The following is a 5,160-nucleotide window of genomic DNA, read 5'->3' as shown; positions in this document are numbered from 1 at the left end:
GAGGGAGGGAGGGAGGGAGGGAGGGAGAGAGAGAGAGAGAGAGAGACCGAAGGTGTATGGAAACATAGAGGAGGGAATCTAGACCAGCTCAGGCCAGGAAAGTGAAATGGAAGCAAAATGGATTATTAAACATATTTCTGCATCAATTTAGATGTGATTTTACACTGAATATGTAAATATAGATATGCTTGATTTTACAATAAATACAGCTTGAGGGCTGGGGAGATGGCTCAGCGCTTAAGAACACTGGCTGTTCTTGCAGAAGACTCAGGTTTGAATCCTAGCACCCACATGATAGCTAAGAACTGTCCCACAGGGCAGCTGACAACTGTATGTAACTCCAGTTCCAGAGGATCCAACAGTCTCTTCTGACCTCTGCAGGCATTGAACGACATGGGTACACTTACCCACATGCAGGCAACACATGAATACACATAAAATAAAAATAATAATTAAAATATTAAAAAAATACAGCTCGAACACTGCAGTTTCTCGACTAGCCAGTATTTTATAACCACGTTGATTCAGCCAACAGGCAGATCAGCAGAAGACCAGCCGAACAGCCATTATTTCCTCTCTCTTTGGTGCCAGTGGTCATCTCCTTAAATGACTACATGTTCTCTCTGTCTTTGGCCTCATCATACAAACCCCTGGTGATAGTTAATCTTGATTGTCCACTTGGTGGAATTTAGAATCATCATGGAAACAAAACTGTGTGCATCTCTGTAAAGGATTATTGAGATTAGGTTAATTGAGGTGTGTAGAGACTCGGGTCTGCTGGTGGACAACGGAATGATTGAAGGCAAAGGACCCAACTCTCAGGTGGAGAAAGGTGAGTTTAATTCTAAGAGTGGCTCTTTATACCTAATGAGCAGGGTCAGCTAAGGATACAGCGTGCAAAACATAAAGCAAGCAAAGTTCAAAGTAAAGGGTGTTTTCTTTTCTGTTACTATCCAAGGCAATGTTCTGCCCTAGAGTGGGAGGCGGTGTTCTGCCAGTGTCCAAACTCTCTCTTGTTTTCAAGAGATAGCTGGTCTCTGTCTTGTCTTTGATTCACCTTCTGCAGAAATGATCCCCATCAGAGTTGGGAATAACTCACCCAGAGTATGGGCAGTACCATTTCATGAACTAGGATAGTATACTGAATAAAAAGGAGAAAAAAAATAAAAAAAAAGCATTTTTTACTCTCTGCTTCTTGACTATGGATGCAGTGTGACCAGTTGTACATCTTCCCTAACATGATAGACTATATCCTCCGGAACGATAAGCCCAAATAAAGTTGCTTTTGTCAGGTATTTTTTTGTCCCAAGGAGACAAATACCTAATACATAGAAAGCGTCCAGCTAAAAATACCAATATGAAACAAAACAAAACTAAATAATTAACAGACCATGTCTGAGAAGTGAAAGTTTGATTGACTTTAGAAATTACTCGCCAACATTACCAAATTGGAGGAGTGTATTAGTTTACTAGAGTTCCATAACAAAGTACCACAGATTGGGTAAGTTAAAGAAGAGGAATTTATTTGTTTGTAGTTCTCTAGTCTTGAAGTCCAAAATGAAATACCAGGAGAATTTTGTATGAGTTATCTATTTTTGGCTTTAGGTGGTTGTCTTCTCCCTCAGTGTTGACACAATCTTCTTTGTGTATCAGCGTCCTAATTTCCACTTCCACCAGTCACATGACCTTATTTTACCTTGCATAGCTCTTTAAAGGTCCCGCCTCTAGAGCAGCACTCTGAGATACTAGAGGTTAACACTTCAATATCTTATTTGGAGGGAACGAAACTCAGCCCATAACAAGAAGAAAACAACATTTTATCAGTGGCCACAGGAAAATAAAAACTGAAAGAAACCCAGCACTGTTATGGTAAATCTTTTCAGAAACTAATAGAAGAAGACATCCATTTCCTAAAATATGTATTAAGCATAGTTAAATTTGAAATGTTAGAAATACTCTCATTATTTTTGTGCATATGCTTTCAACTTCTTTCATCAATGTTTTGTGAATTTATCGTAAAGGTCTTTCATTTCCTTGGCTAAATTTATTTCTAGGCTTTCATCTCTTCTAGCTTTTGTGAATAGAAATAAAACTCGTTTTTTTTTCTCAGGCACTTCACTATTCACGTATAAAAATACTACTGAGCTTTTGTCTGTTGATTTTGTGTCCTGTAGCATCACTGAATTTGCTTATCATTTCTAATAGCCTTTTGATGTCATTTAGGTTTCTATATATGTAGATAAAATCATACCATCTACAAAGGGATGATTTGACTTCCTTCCTATTTGTATGCTTTTTATTTCTTGCTCCAGCCTAAATGCTCTGGTTACAACTGCCAGTACTATGTTGCATAAGAGTTTTTTAAGTCATCAACCTTGTCTTACTCCAAATTTTAGAGGAAATGACTTCAGGTTTTTCCTATTTACTGTATTGGATGTGGGTTTGTTACATCCAATAGGCTTTATTCTGTTACGCTGTGGTATATATAGTGTGGATGTTGAGTTTGGAGGCTAAGGACAGACTGTTGCCAGGAGCTTGGAGATTAAAAAAAGAACACAGAACTGCTGGAAAATGCAACATGATTTATTTTCTTCAGGACAGGGCATGTGTCCTTTGGCCCAAACACATTTTATAAGAAATCACCCAAAGGTGACTTTTTGATAAAGCTAGTTGTATAAAAGATTACACCATTGTTTTGTGTGTGTGTGTGGGGGTCCCTAAACATCTGGTACAAGCCATTTTTTGCTGAATCATAGCCCTGCAGATGTTCAGTATTAACCATCTTGGCTCATGCCTGAAATCCATGTCAGCCATATTGTCTGAGCATGAACAGGCACTAATGACTGGGATCCCCTTCATATGATTTTTCTATAATGAAAGTGTTCATAGAGATTTAAAAAACATTTATCGTTTTTTGCTTATGTGTATGAGTGTATTGTCTGCATGTCAGTTAAGTGCACCCATGTTGCACAATGCCCATGGAGGTCAGAAGAAGGCATTGGAATCCCCTGGAACTGGAGTTATAGATGGTTATTAGCCATAATGTAGGTGCTGGGAATCGAACCCAGGTCCTGTGCAGGAGCAGTCAGTGCTCTTAACTGCTGAATCATCTCTCCAGCTCCTCAGAGACTTTTTTGTTTTAATCATGAAGGAATATTGAATTCTGTTGAATGGTTTTCTGTCTGTGTTGGCATGAATATATGATATTTATCCTTCATATTGTCTGGGTGATGTATTTATGCTTTCTACATGCAGAACGATCCTTGAGTTCTTGATAGACATTCAATATGAACATGGTCAATTACCTTATTTACCCAGTGTTAGACTCAACTTACTAGTATTTTATTATTTTATTAATTTTTACATTTATGTTTATTGGAAATATTGACTTTATCCATGCAAAAGCACAACTTTCACCCTAAGGGGATAAAAGATAATTTTTTTTTCTGGAGACAAATATGAGTGACCCTGACCTGGGAGCACAGTTTAGATCACTCCAAAACCATATTCCACTGTGGAAGCAGTTTCATGAAGTTTTTATAGTAACAGAACAAAAAAAGTTGTAAGTCAACGTACTTTTCAAGTACATTTGTGGAATAATTAGTAAGTGTTACAGCGAAACTGAAATCTCAGCTATAGGTCTCAGTTGCTATCTGATAGCATTCAGCCCTTATGTTGATGGAAGTTAGGTTTCTGTTAATACATTCCAAAAGGTTTTGATGTCATTAGTCACAGAATGGTCGGTCACACACAGAGGTGGGCAAAGAATGGGTATTTAGGGGACTAAAGATGGCCCCAAATAAATTTTAATTGCGCTCTGGACCCACAAAATTCCAAATTCGCCACACTTATTGGCGTTCCAATCAGGTGATCAGCCTTGCAGAAGGTTCAGTTTGAAGAGGGAGCCCTTTTCTAGGAATGTTTGTCCACAACTTAGAAGTTTAATCTTGTTTTGGTTTTGATGGTGGTTGTTTCTCCATCCAGCTTTGGTCTTGTAGAATGAGTTTGGAAGTGTTTTCTTTCTTTCCATTTTTGGACATAGTTTGAAGAGGAATGATGTTAATTAATTTTTAAATGTTTGGTCAAATGTCCAAAAATTAGTTTTTAGTACAGTGGAAGATTAGAAGCTGCCTCTGTGTGACCTATTGAAGAAGGAGAGCAGGAAAAACAACCACTAGAATCTGTTCCTATGAGAGAAAGAGTTGAAGAAAAAATAGATTAGCCAAGGTGAGATCTACAGATTTCTCTGTGGAGTCCCAGACAGGAGCCCTGCCAACTGGTATCTGGCACACCATGCTACTCACACTGGGTCTGGGTCAGAGGTAGCTGCCATGGAGGTGTGGACCACTCCTAAACATAGGCACCATATAAATGGCAAACTGGAGAGAGAGCGACCTGGTAGTACAGACATTAACAGGGGCTGAATACGCCATGGATACAGAGAAGGCCCTAGCAGTGTTATGGCCACTGAGGCAGAAGTGTGGCATGGGAGCCAGAGCCCAGCAGAAATTCTGAGTGCCCAGAATCAGCAGGCTGAGAAGGAACTGCCCCTACCACTGGCTGCCCAGGTGACAACACAGTAACATAAATGTGCTGAATTGGGCATAGCTTCACCAGTGAGTGTATCTTCAGGCAAGCTGTAGGACAGTAAGAGGAAGAAAGATCTGTTCAGAGAGATCACCCAGGATCAAATACAAGTAAGTATGTGTGGGCTTTCTGCACTATCCCAAAGCTTGGGTCACAGAAAGCCCCAGGTGACAAACAAGATCCCCAGCACATCAGAGATGACATTGGGTATTAATTGGCAGCCAGAGCATGGAGGGTCTAAAGACAACCGAGGTGTTGGAGAGATGGCTCAATGGTTAAGAGCACTGGATGCTCCTGCAAAGGACCCAGGTTCAGTTCCTAGCACCAAATGGCGGGTAACAACCATAAATAACTCCAGTTCTAGGGGATCTGACGCCATCTTCTGACCTTCACAGGCATTGTAGGACATGAGTGCACTTACACACATGCAGGCAATACACTCATACACCTAAAATAACAATAATAATTAAAAGACAACCGAGCTGGGTGTGGTGGCACAGGCCTTTAATACCAGCACTTGGGAGGCAGAGGCAGGCAGATCTCTCTGAGTTCAAGGTCAGCCTGGTCTACATA

The sequence above is a fragment of the Nannospalax galili genome, unplaced genomic scaffold, assembly GCF_000622305.1.
Source record: "Nannospalax galili isolate Female #2095 unplaced genomic scaffold, S.galili_v1.0 scaffold167, whole genome shotgun sequence".
Taxonomy (NCBI): Eukaryota; Metazoa; Chordata; class Mammalia; order Rodentia; family Spalacidae; genus Nannospalax; species Nannospalax galili.
The sequence above is the reverse complement of the archived record's forward strand: the minus strand, read 5'-3'. Positions refer to the sequence as shown.